Source organism: Boleophthalmus pectinirostris, unplaced genomic scaffold (genome assembly GCF_026225935.1).
Source record: "Boleophthalmus pectinirostris isolate CB_2022bp ecotype Guang Dong unplaced genomic scaffold, ASM2622593v1 HiC_scaffold_10, whole genome shotgun sequence".
NCBI classification, from domain to species: Eukaryota; Metazoa; Chordata; class Actinopteri; order Gobiiformes; family Gobiidae; genus Boleophthalmus; species Boleophthalmus pectinirostris.
In genome coordinates, this window is record NW_026570971.1 from 26463811 (window position 1) to 26480337 (window position 16527).

Genomic DNA, 16527 nt, shown 5'->3' on the forward strand with positions numbered 1-16527 from the left:
TGGAGGAATGCCTGTTTCACCGTGCATAGATGTGCGTGCGTGTGTGTGCGCGTGTGTGTGTGTACAATTGGACAAAGGCTTCCACTGTGGACAACACAATAACACAATAAAGCAGTGAATGGAGCCTATTAACTCATCGCTCCCAAACGCACACACATTTCAGAGAGATTCACTTCACAGTCAGGCCTTGTCAACAAAATCAGAGAGCTTCAATGCAACCAAGAAATGTTGTATTGTTAAATGGGTTGTGAATGAAATAATGGCAAAAAAAAAAAAAAAAAAGTAAAGTTCACAGGCAAAAACAGATATCTTCTTGTTGCCATGTTCTACAGATATTATCAATGACAATAATGTACAGTGGAGTTTATCAAGGAGTGATGGAATATTATTTAGATTGTAGTAGAATACTGTTACTAGAGCCCGACCGATATATCGGTTAGCTGATATTATCGGCTGATATGGGCAACTTTAGGCATATCGGCTATCGGCTATCGGCTTGCTGATAGGGGCCGATATTTCACGTGGGCATGTTATACCTCGTTATAAAGCTTAGACTCTCTACATTCTGTTCATTTAATCCAATTTACAGACAGATAAATGTCCTAATATGTGGCTCCACATCAGTATTTATCTACGGAGTCATTTGTCTGTGTGTGTCCGTACTGTCCCTGAACACACCACAGAGTCGCGTCACTCACGTGTGTTTGTTTACACCTGCAGACACAGATCCAAACACTGAGATTATATTCTTTTTACGGACAATCGGTTTGAGTCTGGATTAAAAGGACATTTATTAGTGCAGATTTGTGATGTGAGGAGGAGCCTGTATGAGCGGTGAGTGTTGGAAATATGTCGACTTTGAAGCTAGTTTTTGTCATTTGTTATGGGTTAGCTGCTGTAGCTCCCGCACATAAATAAACGGGAGCCTGATCCTTATTGGGAGCCGTGTTTTCTCTTTTTCTCACTTTTTTTCTCTTCACGCCGCGTGATTCGTGGTTTGACAGCGGCAGCGGCTCAAAACGAAACTTTGAGAAATTTGCGTGTACGTAGGATTTAAAAAAAATAAAAAAAAAAAAAACGAGCATATTTGACTGTAGTTTAGCATAAAATAAATAAGTCCCGGTTTAGTCCTTTTTCAGTCCTGGTTTAGACCTGGTTCAGTCCTGATTCAGTCCTGCTTTAGACGTGCTTTAGTCCTGCTTGCAACAAAACAATCTGAAGAGCCACTTGGGAGCCAAAAGAACCAGCAGCTTTTAGTGAGCCGAGCCAAAAGAGCCGGTTCTCTAAAAAGAACTGGAATACCCATCACTAGTGTCTAGAATGTGATGCAAAAATGCCATTAAGTCAACCTACTGTCTGTAAATATGATGTAAAGAGGCAGAATAACAATAAATGTTGCCTAAATAAACCCAATTTAAAATCCACCAGAGCCAAACCTAAGTTTTTTAAACAATTCAACATTTACAGTGAATTTTTACATCACTAAATATATCGGCGATTATAACGGCTATCGGCAGCGCCAACTCTCATTATATCGGTTTCATATCGGCCACAGCAAAATCCATATCGGTCGGGCTCTAACTGTTACCTTTTCAAAATCTATACAAAGACTAAACCGTAAGCCTAAAATCACCTTTTAGAATGACACTTTCTGTTTTTGCAAATGAACTCTTCAAATATGCTGCAAAACAATTGGTACACTATGTAACTTTACTAGTTACATGGGCTGTATCTGCCTTTGGCCTTACCTGGAATGTTCCTCACACAGTATGGCATTGAACATTTATCTTATCTTACTTATCTATCTCCAACAAGACAAGCAGGGGACAGGTCAGTTCTGTGGAGAGGTGATGTTGCTCAGAAAAAATGCATGTTTTCACGGTCTTTTAGAGCAATGAAATCACTGGCATACCATGGAACATTCAAGGCAAAAGGGAGACAAAAGAGGCTTCATAAAGTTCCATAGGGCACCTTTATAGTTTTCAAAGTTTATTCCTGGTTTAGTCTCTGTTTAGTTATATAGTTCAGGCCTGGTTAAGACTCATTTAAGAAAGACCTACATAATTCAAAATCTGGTACCTTGTTTTGGTCCAGGTTGAGTTCTGGTAGAGACTATTCTTAGATTGGACCTAAACCTGGTTCATACCCTATTTTGTTCTGGCATTAATTTATTTTCAGTCCTGGTTTGGGCCTAAAATTTCGCCACACAATCACAAAAATCTAACCAACTTTGTTTCCTTGCTTGCAGTATCCCCTGATTACATCACTTCCAGATTATCTCATGTTTTTCTAATGTTATTCAACCCTTAACCACAACCACAAAGGATCCTGTCAGGGAGCAGCTAAGCATGATGGGAGATCTGTGAATCAAAGTGACTCTTCATCCCTAATCTTGCAGGTCTTCCTCCTCGTTCCCAGGCTGGATCAGATCAGAGGGGGTCTTGGGGGGGGTGAGTACCTCCCACAGACCAGTGTATGAATCGTCCCATTGTAACTCAACAGGAGTTCAGCACTGTAGCCTTCTGGTCCCAGACTCTGCCCGGGCTGTATTTTGGAAACTGCAGCTAGCAAAACAGTCTATCACATTTACCATAGAAATACATGGGAATAAAACTGGAAAACTGCAAGGTCAATCCAAACCAAGTCAAAATTACAAGTTGAATTTAGCTAATAGCAAAGACTTTAATTATTTAAAGGTCCTATATTACACAAACTTTACTCTTGTGAGCTTTAAGCCATGTTTTAATGTTGTTACCTCATCAAAAACATGCCTAAAGTTGACATCTTGATTACAATTATGAGCCAACCATTGTAGGACTGGTAAGAAAGCTGGAAAAGGATACAAAAAGATCAGCAGAGAAGAGGAATCATTTATGCTTTAACCTGAGATGTCAACAGAAGAATAGAGACTGTAAACAAGTAGGTGTGTTAGTTTCAGAGTAGTTTCATTGTAGTTAGCTCCTCCCTGCGGACAGTTATAACGAAGTACACACCAGCATTCTGACCAGAACTGGAGAAGCATCTTGGATGAGTTGAGAAACGTATTCTACCAACTAAACTTTTGCCCAGATGACAAATTTAATTTCTCCTTTGCCATGGATTCTACCTGGATGACTGAGGGATTTTTCACACATGCCTAAAGTTGTGTTTTGTTTCATTCACACATGTTTGAGTAACCCTTTATTATTAGTCTGTGTATGTCTGCAAAGCTCAAAATGCTCTGTTCCACCTTGTGATGTCATGTAGCAGTAGTTTTCAAATTAAGAACTCCTTTTACCTTTTGTTCAGATGAGTCTGGCAATTTCAGGGCTGAAATTATCCAAATGATTATAGTGAAGGTGTGTAATTAAAAACACAGTGGAGCACTTCCCGTATCACCACATGACATCACAAGGTGGAACAGAGCCTAATAGGTTGGAACTTGTCCTAAACATGCAGGATTAAATAAAAATGGCAATGTCAAAAATATTCATAGCCAGAGTGTGTACAAAGTGAGATTTGCATAGGAATTGCATTTTAGGTGACTGATGATGCCGCAATGTTTTTGACAACAATAATAAATCATACAATCTTTATGGGAAGTTAATATTACTCTGCACTTTTTTTTTAATTTTGAGAAACCAATTTAGCCAAAAATTATCAGCTGGCATGCAACTATTCACTGTTACCAAATAATACATGATCTATTTGCTTGTGGTGCTCCAGGTAAAGGCATCCTGAATTTTAAGTCATCACGTTTATTTCTGAGCAATAAAAAACAGCAAAGTTCAATGCAATACTGTGGAACATTCCAGGCGAAGTACTACCATTCTCACAGAGACAAGCAGGAGACAAACTCTTCACCCTAAAAGTTACAAAGTGAATCTTAAACAACAATCGTTTATCAGCAAACAAAAGATTAATATTACTAATCATTGAGTGCACTTACATAAACAAAATATTCTCTGTCTGCAAAATTTTAAATTCTATTCCAAATTTCAATAATGTTTTGTTTCACTGAAAAATACAGATAAACAATTCACCTTAGCCTGCTGTCAACAACTGCAAATAAAAAAAACAGAATTTCTAAACTTAAATGACCCATATTACATTATTTTCTGATCTATGTTATAATGCTTCTTCTGTTTCCTCATCAAAAACAGTTGTGTCTGGTTTCATTCACACAGGTTTAACACATCATTTCGAAAATTTCAGCCCTGCAATTGCCAGTCTCTACTGAACTAAAGGTAAAAGACAACTACTTAAAAATTAACTACCACTACATGACATCACAATGTGGAACAGAGCATTTTGAGGTTTGGAGATGTAGACAGACTAATAATAAACGTGTGAATGAAACAAAACACGTCACAAGGTATGTTTTTGATGAGGTAATAACATTGTAACACGGCTTAAATTTCACAACAACCAATTTAGCTAAAAATATAACTTTTAAACATATTTTTTTGCAGTTAATATTATTCCAGACAAAATTTACCACAAAAATCATCGTTGAACGCACCATTAGAGTCTGCCTTATGACTTTACAGCCTGAAGTTCTTGCAGTCTGATTAATGACTGGGTTGAATTTATGGACACCAAATCCCAGCTCTACAGCATATCACCCAAGATGTAATAACAGCAGTGATAAGTACAGCACTAAGTTACCGTGAGATTTATGGAGCTCTTACAGTCTATATTTGACCACTCACTGTAATCTCTCCATTCTCCAATAGCCTAGCCACAAACCACAACTTACAATGGCAACAGGTGAACAATGCCCTCACACAAAGAATACTCAAGTTACGGAACAGATTTTAGGCCTGGTTTAGACTTGGTTTAGTCCTGGTTTAGTCCTGGTTTAGTCCTGGTTTAGTTCTGAATTCATTAGTCAAAGTGTGTATCTGTTTATTGTTGTTTTAGACCATATTAGACCTGGTTTAGTCCTGGTTTAGACCTGGTTTAGTTTGGAATTCATTAGTCCACGTGTGTATCTGTATATTGCTGTTTTAAACTGTATTACACCTGGTTTAGTTCTGGTTTAGTTCCGAATTCATTAGTCCACGTGTGTATCTGCATATTGCTGTTTTAGACCATATTATACCTGGTTCAGTTCTGGTTTAGACCTGGTTTAGTTCTGAATTCATTAGTCCAAGTGTTTATCTGTATATTGCTGTTTTAGACCGTATTAGACCTGGTTGGTTTAGTCCTGGTTTAGTTGTGATTTAGTCCTGGTTAAATCCTAGATACAACTTAGTTTACAGGACCTGTTTAAGATCTTTAGTTCTGGTTCAGAGTCTTGGTTTTAACTTGGTTTGGTCCTGTTTCAATGTGCTTTATTATAGTTTATACTAGACTGTTGTAATTCTGGTTTAGTCTTGGATTAAACTTGCTTTAGTCTTGTTTTAAACCCGCTTAAGACTTTCCTTAGGTTTCGGTATAGTTTAATCCTGTCTTAGACTTGGTATACAATTTGCTAATTTCTTGTATCTTCTTGTGACTTAGTTCTTATGTCCTTATTTACCATAGCTCTAGATTAGATTTAGACTTCTTTTTTTTTTTTTTTGTTTTTTGGCATTTAATATTTAATTTTGGCATATGTTTTAAAGCCTGCATAGTCCAGACAACAATTACGATTATGAAAGTACAAGTTATTTTAAGAGTTAACTAGTCAGGATTAGCAGATTAATTGCTGCAGCCCTATTATAAATATACCAATTAGACACATGTTTAACCTGGGCACCTCACTGGCGGCAAAAGCAGTGACGACTCCACAGAGCAGAGTCAGGCAGTAACTTTAACCCCTGAGCCCTGAGAGCCCTCCCCCAAGCACACTTCTCACTATCACACTCACACTTTCCCTGTCACGTCTTCATTTTTAGCAGCCAGCCGCGCTAAATGCAATATGATGCCCTCCCACACACACTCAAAGCATGCTGGGAAATGTGAATGACAGGGTCCCTAAAAGTGCCATGGAGTCACTAAATACAATGGTTCCTCTTGTAGTAGCAGTGACTAATTGGACTGGTATTGGACAGATTGACGAGCACTGGTGTGAAGTAACTAGATATTTTTACTGCAGTAATGGACACTTTGGGAGTATACGATTATATGTACGCAGTTAAAAGTATGATGTGCTTGTACCTTAGTAGCAAGTAGCTGTAGTACCAACAGTTGTTAGGTCAGATCTGTGGAGAGGCGCCCCAATCACAGTCAGAATACCTGTTTTTCTAGGAATTTTTGACCAGATGTAATTGAATACATGTAAGGTAGAGCTGTTTAATGTCATACTGTGGAACATTCTAGGCAAAGCAATGACGTATCCATAGAAACAAGCAGGTGATGGACCCCCAACTGAAAAGTTACACAGTGCACCTTTTAAAATTGATGCTTTTATTTTTATTTCACTACATTTGAGAATCTGTACTTTATACTACACACAATTTTTGAACTGGACTGAAAAATAGTAGTATTTTTATGATAGTTTGAGACCTGCAGAAAAGGCAGAGAGTTTATTTTTAACATGTTCATAGTTTGAGCAAACAACAAAAATATACAAATAAAAAACTGTATTATCTCTTCTAACTCTAGCTATTCAATTGTTTATGCTGAACAAAATTCAACACAAATCTGTATCAAAATCACTACATTTGAAGCTTTATTAAATCTCAAAATCTAAGCAAAATACTTTTACGTTTTACTCTTTAAGTACATTTTTAAACAGGTACTTGAGTAGATTTTTCATGTGATACTTTTACTTTAATATTTTTTTCTCCAGGATCTGTGCTTTTTAATATATTTCAACTAAGGTAATGTACACTTTGGGAGTATACAATTATATGTATGAATTGATTGGTATCTGTCGTGCCAATAGTTGAGATAAGGTTGTTTATTTACTTATTTAATTGATAGGGACAGTGCATATTCATGAACATCTGTAATTAAAGTGTAAATATGGCAGATTATAGCAAAAATGCAAATTTCCATCTGTTGTCCCTCGGCAGGTGACACAAAAAACAATACAAAATACTAAACAGTTACAAACAAAACACTAAAACAACAGTTACAGCAGTAGCAGAAGCAATATTAATGGTAATAGAGGAAGTAGTGGTAATTAGTAGTTGTTTAAGGAGTTGCAGTAGTGGTTGTAGTAGTAGCAGTAGATTCAGTAGTACTGGTTGAAGTAGTCTTAGAAGAAAGAAGCAGTAGTCTTTCCAACAAGTTTATACTAAGACAAAGGTAGAACAAGTGATCCATATTTGAATCATTTTATTTAACTTCATTTTCTGGTGAATAAATGTCACTTTTGGCCTACGCTGATTGAAAAAGCACTGTTTACAGATGGGAAACACTGATAGAGGTAAAAGTAGTAGTAGTAGTAGTAGTAGTAGCAGTGGTAGTAGTAGTAGTAGTAGTAGTAGTAGCTTTTAACACAAACTATTTCTGTGTTTAGATTTAGGTAAAGGTTTATATAAAGTATAAAGTATAAGTATAAAGGCTATCAGAAGCTTTTAAGTTTGCTTCTCCCAGATTGCTGTATACTGTTACAGCCACAATATACTTATATACATAAATTATCCTTAATGTGGGTTTCTTTAAAAGTACGTGATCCGGTACAGTACAATCTTGGCCTGATTACAAGACTCACCACGCCTCGATAACAACTCCAACTGCACACCGCTGACGTAAACCTTAACTTCACATGAAAAATAAGCTCAAACAAGACTTAATTAAACTACTGTGGATGCAATCAGTGTCTCCTTTCAAACACTTGAGTTATACTGCACCTTGGAAGGAAATGTGGAGAAACCTGCCGTGACAAAAGACAGGGGTACATATCTATTTCCAAGGAATTTTATTTAGTAACTTTATAAATGAGCAGTTCTTTTCTTACCCAAGTATATTTTATGTCTTTTTATAAAATATATTTGGATTGTAGTAGTGGAAGCAGTAGTAGCAGAGGTTTAATAATGCAAGTGGAATTAAAGTATTGTAGCAGTTTATATATTTGCAAATTTGAGCAAAATTGGTCTTACCCCAGTACAAATATATTGTATAAGCAGCTCTTAGGGTCATAATAGGTTCACTGTGTGCTTTCTGGATTGAATTATGAAGGTTTTTATTGTCCGAAAATCAAACAGTGCACGTTAGCATGGTAGTTGTTGTAAGCTTTACAATGACAACAAACAAAATTTGTGAAAAGAGAATATAAAGTCATTGCTGTGAATAATTAGTTAATTATTAAGTAGGATGCTTTTTTAAGACAGTAAAAATAAGATAAAGTGCCCTTAACTGAAACTACTGTACTTCTACTGTTTTTTTGGGGGGTTTTTTTTACCTCTGTATTTCAAAAATCTATATATTTTCAACTGAGTGCAGTGACTTAATACCAAGACTGACTATGATTCATAAGCACACAAGTTAAAATTAAAAAATTAGATAGGGACTTGAGATAAACTCAATAGCTTGAGTTCAGATTTTTACTCTGCAATTTCAATAAATCAAGTTTCCTGTGTATTGCTTTTTCCATGGTATTTTGTTTTGCCAAATATTACGCAAAATTGATTCTTGCGAGCTTTAAGACATGCTAGGACATTATTACTTCCTCAGAAACATAGCTGTAGTTGTGTTTTCTTTCACACATGTTTTGAGTAATTCTGGATTATTTGTCTGTCTACATCTCCAAAACTCAAAATGCTCTGTTCCACCTTCTGATGTCGTGAAGTGGTAGTTTTTAAGTTAACAGCTACTTTTACTTTTAGTTCAGGAGAGATTAGCAACTCCAGATCTGAAATCATCCAGATGATTCTAGTGAAGTGTATGGAGTTTAAAAACATAGAGTATTACCGCATGATATGACAAGTGTTTTCTGGTATGCTTATGATGAGGAAACAACATTATAACATAGATCAGAAAATAGCCTAATCTGGTCCCCTTAAATCCAAAAACATGTTGTGAAGTCTGAGTCGACAGTTTCTGAGTCACTAATCTATTCTACAACCACCTTCCCAAAAGCTGTTCTATACCACAGCGATGACTCCTCGACGGGCCACTCCCGTATGATGTTGCCCTGGGATACTGTTACCGACACTGGCTCCCCTCACCTCTGTGCGAAATGAATAAAGCCAGATTATTATCATTATAACTCATGCACACCCAAGGGTCATATTCACAAACCTGGACAAAATAGAATACACTTTAGTTAGTGAATTTAGAAGTGATTTGAGTTCAGTTTGAGATCAGTATACTAGTAGCTTTGTTTTAGGGTCGCCCAAAGTATCGAAAATCAGATACTAATTGATATTAAAACTAGTGCTGAAACTAGATACTCATTTGAGCTGGTAGCAATTCTAAAAAAGTCACATTCAGAGGACAAAAGAGAACCTTTAGGATGACCTTAAGCTGTATCAGAACAAGTATAAGAGCACATAGACTAGTATACACCCATGGACCACTATGAAACTATGGTAATATAAAAGAAACTAATATAATTTAATGCTGAATATGCTGAAGTTTTTTATTATCAGTGTGGTATCAGAATCTAAGAGTCTCTATTTCTTAGTATTGAAATCAAGTTTGAAATGTTAGTATCGTGACAACACACAAAACACATTCTGACTGTGAGTGGTGTTGCCTCTCCACAGATCTGACCTGTAACTTGGTCTGGTTTGGTCTTCATGAAGATAGAAAGGTTCAATACCATTCTGTAAATTCCAGATGAAGCAATCACATCTCCACGGAGAAAAGGATCTGATCTGATACTCAAAACCTAATCAATGTTCTGAATTTCTTTATTTTTGACAAATTTTTAAGTGCAAAAAAAAAAAATGCACCTGTGAGAAAAGTCTATAAAGAATGATAAGAAAACCGTAGCTTGAATACAGAGCTCCATCGCCCACCCATCCTCCCACATATCGTCCATTTGGTCCAAAAAGCAAGCAGGAAATTATCATTCAACTTAACATTTGAAGACAACGCGACTGATCTGGTGAGACAAAAATTCTGAAAACTAAAAACTTGAATTATAATGTGAACGCTTCTTAAGACTTTCTCAGAACAAAAATGGATTTAATTAAAAAATCAACATCTACTAATTATGGAGAGCGTTTTTTGAACCCCTCAGACTTGGTATAATGATGGTATAATAAGTAAACCCTGGGACTATATTTATTTTAAAGACCACTACCAAGGTGCTGACACTACCTCATGAAGATTCAGTCCATGACCAGGTCTGGACTTTAAAGATGCACTATGTAACTTGTCCATTGTTACTTGTCCTGCTTGTCTCCATGGCGATGAGCCTAAAGCATGTCCATATACTTGAGAATCTGGAGGCTTGCAAAACAAATTACAGGTTAGTTTTGTGGAAAGCTTAGTTTAATACCACACTGTAGACAGTTGAAACCAAAGCATTAACATCTTCATGGAGACAAACAGGTTGCAGGCCCACTCCAGAAAAGTTACACAATGCATCTTTAAATTATAATACAGTAATAGTTATAATCTGGCGTTGTTCTTATTTATGTGGACTAGAGTTGCCAAAAGTATTGAAAATCACATACTACTCAATAGATACTAGATATTTATTTGATCAGGTATCGATATGAAAAAAAAACAACTAAAAAAATACATAGCCTTTCTTAAAAAAGATAACCAACTTTCTCATGAATTTTCTAACACAAAGCAGCCTAAATCTTAAAATATTCTAGTTGAAATCTTGACATTTTATCTTTCTCCGTAATTTGATAAGGACAAAAGTTATGCCAGTCTGACTTTGAAAACAGCACGGCGTCTTCTGATAAAAATGTCAAAAATAGTCCACAAAAAAGGGGGTAGAGTTAATAACATTTCTGTCAGTTAGATTCAATTACATTCACAGTCCATTCACAGAGCTTCATGTCAGGAGCAGCCAGGAGTCTGGGCTGCGGAACATGGTGACTATTGGGAAGAGCTGAATGAGTTTTATGCACCGCTATGTCAATGGAACGAAGAAAGAGAGAAGGAGAGAGAGAAGGAAAGCAACCCAAAAAGAGGGACAGAGAGAGAAAGGGAGAGAGACAAGGAGAGGAACTACAGAGAAAGAGTTACAGAGTGAGAAAGGGAGAGAGACAGAGAGATAAACAGAGAGAGTGACAGAGAGGGGGTAGAAAGAGAATGAAAGGAGCAGAGAGACAGAGAGAGGGAAAAGAAGAGAGAGAGACTGAGAGGGAGAGAGTGGTGAAGAGAGAGACACACACAGAGAGAGAGAGTGAATGGGATATTGAGAGAGGGGGGAGAAAGAGAGAGAGAGAGAACAAAATGAACAGAGAAAGAGAGACAAAGAGAGAAAGGAGAGAGAGAGAAACAGAGTGAAAGAAATAAAGAGATACAGAGAGGGGGGAGAAAGAGAATGAAAGTAGCAGTGAGACAGACAGAGAGAGAGAGGGAAAGGAAGAGAAAGAGACAGGGAGGGAGAGACAGAGGGAGGGAGTCAGAAAGGGAGGGAGAGAGGGGTGGAGAGAGAGAGAGAAAGGGAGAGACAAAGAGAGACACACATGCAAGGAAAGAGGGAGAGACAGAGAAGGAGATGGTGAGAGAATGGGAGAAAAAGGAGAGAGGGAGAGTGAACAAGGGATATTGAGAGAGGGGGAGCAAGAGAGAGAAAGAGAGAGAGAGAGACAGAGAGAGATAAAGAGAAACAGAGAGAGAGGAGAGACAGAAAGAGTTAAAGACAGACAGAGAGCGAGACAGAGATAATGAGAGACAGAGAGAGAGATAAAGGGAGAAAGACAGGCATAAAAGAGTGAGAGAGATAGACAGAGAGAAGGGGAAAGGAACAGGGAGAGAGACATAGAGAGGGAAAGACAGAGGGAGATAGAGAGAGAAAGGGAGGGTGAGAGATGGTGGAGAGAGAGATAAAAACAAATGATAGAGAGAGAAAGACAGTGAGAGACAGAAAGAGAGAGAGACGCACACGCACGGAAAGAGGGAGACAGAGAGCGGAAGGGAGAGACAGAAAAGAAGATGGACAGAGAATGGGAGAAAAAGAGGGAGAGAGAATGAGAGACACTGAGACGGGGGAAGAGAAAAAGAGAAAAGAGAGAGAGAGAGAGAATAAGAGAGACAGAGAGAGTCCTTGTACAACCTCAGGACTCAGGAAGGATGACAACACACGTGTGAATCAACAAGTCCATGCTATATTTGTGAACTAATGGGACTTATTTTTTTTTTTTTTAACACAGCCTATCTATGTATAGTCTGTATTGTATTTATGCATATTAGCACTTGAGCAAAACGCAAACCATAATCCTTTTCAACACAGCAACAATGAAACAATGAAAGATTTGAAGTCAGATGCCCTTCCAGTCACTGCCAATACAGGTCTATTCCACCACTTGTTTATTGTTACACTTAAAATCCAGACCAAAATAGAAACCACTGCTGTATCAGGAAGCACAGATTCAAAAATTTTGACAAATTTGCAATACGTGTAAGTAAAAAGGACCTTGTGACACACACTATGAGATTACAACGGTATAACACTGAGAAGAGAGCTAAGTTCACAGCAATGGGAAATCACTTTTGTCTGAGTGACTGGCCATGCCTCCATCTATCACTAATGTAATAGCAAATACAGATGTGCAGCAACCAACAAACAGCCAACTACTAGGCCTGTCACCATCACACGTTTTCAAGCACAATATACAGAGAAAGAGAAATATTGTGATAAACGATAATACTGAAACTACTCTATGCCGCTGACACAAAGCAGGATAATCCCAGTAAACCAATTTTTAAATAAATAAAATTCATTACCAGGCCTGAGCTAGAGAACAGAATGAACCAATGTATTCTATCCTCTGCAGCTCAAATCTTACCTTATTACATAGAAATGGTAAAAATCTCCCCATTATTGCAAAGAAATGTAATAGTTTGGTGCTTTGATTGTTGATTCAGTAAAAATCTGCACTGTTTCTCAGTCCTTCATGTAGAATTTTCTCATTTTTATGTACAAGTAGAAGGGGTGTAATGATATGCAAATCTCTCGATACGATATTATGACGATATCCATCTCACGATATGATATTTATTGTGATATTTCAGCGAGGCTAATATAATTGTAGATAGTAAACTTTTTTGCTTTTAAAATATCTTGACAAGATTTTGGTGTGAATTATTTCTGTCATAATTCCAAGAATGCAAGTCAAAAAGATATTTCTTCATGTTGTCTGCAGTGAAATGAATCATGGGATATGTAGTGCCCTATGTTTATAAGCTACTATAAAACAATGCATTTAAGCTTGTAACTCGAAATATTGTGACAGTCCACGATATTATTGTGAGACTTTTGACGATACGATATCACAATATTTCTGTTATGGTTACCATGCATTCGATTATCTTCCGGCTCCCACCTGGACCTCGGATTTGACGTCATGTCCACGCTTGAAGCATATTATTATGTTTTCACTTATTATGTTTTGGACTTGGAGAGTGGTATGTAGCCTCACCACAACACCAACTACCACACCCATAGGCAGTGATACGGATGCAGTAAGGCATTGCAGTAATACAAGTGACTGAAATTGTCATTTAAACCATCAAAGTGTCCAGACACAATGGAAACTGTTCATATTTACACGTCACAGTGGGCAGAGCCATCTTGGCTTCTGACTCGGGATCCTTGCTCAGTCTACTTTTTCTGCCACAGAGTTCCGAGTCGTGCCGTCCCAGGAAAAGGGGCGTGTTGCGAGTGTCACTAGGCAACTTCTTTGGAAAACCGACTCGGAAGGAAAATCTAATGCAGGGTTATGTTCCTAACAAGTAGCCATGTTTGTTTTTAACCCAAACAGAGCATGTGTCTCTCTGATTGGTTAATCCACCTGTCAGTCACACCCTCTGAAATCAAGGAGACGAGATGAAACTCCTGATCCACTTGTCTTTGTAAAGTTTTGTCAAAGTATGTAGTTCCGGCTGGTTAGGCAAAAAAAAAATATTTATGTTCCAGCTTTCATATATTGAACGATAAATCAATATAACTATAAAAATAGAATTATGAAATGTGGCTAAATTTTAACATACCAAATTAAATGAAAGTAGAAGACATGACAGCAGTTAAGAGCAGACAACTCGCAATGCTTTACAAATTTGTTGATTGAAAGCTGCTGTACTTGATTTGAGCAATCCTTTTTTTTTTTTAGCTTTCTAATTATCATGACAGACCTACTAACTGACAATAAAATCAAAGAATATATGAAATGTTAGCTCAGAAGGTGTCAACAAGGTCAACTGTCAAATCGGAAATAATAAATAATGAGTGATCTAGCAGGGCTGTTATGGTCACCCCATTAAACTGTCTGATTAATAAAAAACACCACACACTGTTTCCTATTCTCTTCAATTCATCCGGAGCTGTTGGAATGGCCTTCCAAAAGTCAGCATGTCCAGACAGACACACAACCTGTTCTCCTTTCTCTCCCCCTCTCTTCCTGTCGCTGTCTCATCCAACTCTCTCTATCTACTCTTCTATCTGTCTTCTCTTTCCTCCTGTCCTCCTCTTTCTCTCTCATTCTTTCCTCCTCCTCAGATCTTGTCACTCTCTCTCACTCTCTCTTCCTCCTGTATCTCTTCCTTTCTCCCTCAATCCTCCACCTCTTCACCCCTTTCCTCCTATAGCTCTCTCCTCTGCCTCTTCCGATAACTTTCTCCAGTTCCTCCTCTCCTCTCTCTCTCCGTCTATTGTCCTTCACCTCTTCAACTCCCTCCTCTCTCTCTCCCACTCTTTCTCTCTTTCCCATTCTTTCCTACTCCGATGTCTCTCCTCTGTCTTCCTGTCTTCACTCCACGCTCTCCCCCACTCTCTATTTCCCCCCTCCTTTTTTCCTCCCCTCTATCTCCTCATCTCCATCTCTCATCTTGTCCCACTCTCTCCTCCCCCCTCTCTTTCTTTCTCCCTCTTTCCTTCTTTCCTCAAACTCATTCTGATCTCATCCCCCTCTCTCCTCCAGTCTCTATCTCTTCTCTCTATCTGTCTCTTCCTCTCATCTTTCATCCCCCTGTCCAGACCGGGGAGCAGGCAGTTTGATGCTGTGTCTTTTATGAGTCATCCCTGTCATGGCTCGCTGCCTATAACACAGAAATAATGGCCATGAAATAAGAGCAATGAAAAATCAATGCACGGTAATACAGAGTGTCAACCAAACCGAGGACAGCGGAGGGGACACTTCCTTTAAGTTTAACAAGACACAAATGTGAAAAGTTAAAGATTGGAAATTGTACGACAACTTGGTTATAACAGGAACACTTTGTTTCGCAGTGGCTTAACGCTTTATAACTATTACAATGTTTTTCTATGTCTATTTACAATTTATCTACACGTTTTTAACTATAAACTAAGTTGTGGTGACTATTCAACTAAAAGTAACTCTTCTAATTTAGTCTAATCTAAGTTTTAAACATAGACCGTATAGAGAAGAGGACTAAGTGAGTGTGACGTCACCCATAGCGTTCAGATCCAGTCAAATGAAGTGCACAGAGGCTAGCGGTCACGGGGTGATTTTGGGGCCAAGTTCCACATTAGGTTTACGAATCAGTTTACAAAATAGTCAAATAAAAACACCTGGATCATGTAGAGCGGGTTAATATGAACATGTGAGGACAAAAATGAGGAGCCTGACAGCAGCAATTACAGAGAGAAAGGAAACAGTTTTTCAATACAAAGTGATTTGGAACTAGAGTCGATGGAGCTGGAAGCATGCCTATGGTCACTTCCTATTTGTAACGCAGCAGCTAGCTGGCTTGCTATATCCATTTATATACAGTCTATGGTTTTAACTTATAGACCTACATGTATTGTCAAAGCTTCTTGGATTAAAGGCAAAACATACTCAGAAACTCTTTTTACTACTATGTCATGACAAGTTGCAGAGCATTTATAGCGGTTATATTTTCATGGAAAACAATGTGAAAAAAATAGAAAATCCTTTCTGGTGTTGGCTTACAAGACCATCTGCAGTAATTCTCATTTGAATCTGGCATTAATCTTAGAATGGGTGATATATCCAGGTTTGGGACTGGCACAATCAGGTACATTGGCTTGACCTCACTACGGCTGGATTTAAAACCAGTCTATGGTTTCAGAATGATGAGAAACTAGCATTGTTACCATAGCAAATGACTATTTTAAACTATCTTAAAATATCTTTATCTTTTGAATGGTGAAAGGAAGATTTATACGGGCTAAGTCAGGTCCTAACTTGAGATCATGATGTCAGAGTCGTTATCCCTCCATCCGTGTTTCCCGCACACTGACACGGGCCAGAGGCTCTTCCTGTGGGTCAGTATGGGTCATCTCTGACGACTTTACAGGCTCGTAACGTGGCCGTGGATCTGTGTGAGCGCGCCTCGGCTATTCTGGGAGAATACCAAAGGGGAGACCCAGTGACTGCCTGCTTGACCCCCACCCCACAGGATCTGACAAGAAATCACCACCAACCACACCGCTAGACAACAGCCGAGCGCTTTATAACACACGCTTTTGTAGACTATGAAAGCTGTAGGCTACCTTTC

General features: G+C 38.1%; 1 protein-coding gene across 1 annotated transcript in view; it reads right to left on the minus strand.

The window, feature by feature from the left end:
* The window catches only part of LOC110159685 (serine/threonine-protein phosphatase 2A regulatory subunit B'' subunit alpha-like), a 108601-nt gene that overhangs the window by 91533 nt on the left and 541 nt on the right, over positions 1–16527 (minus strand).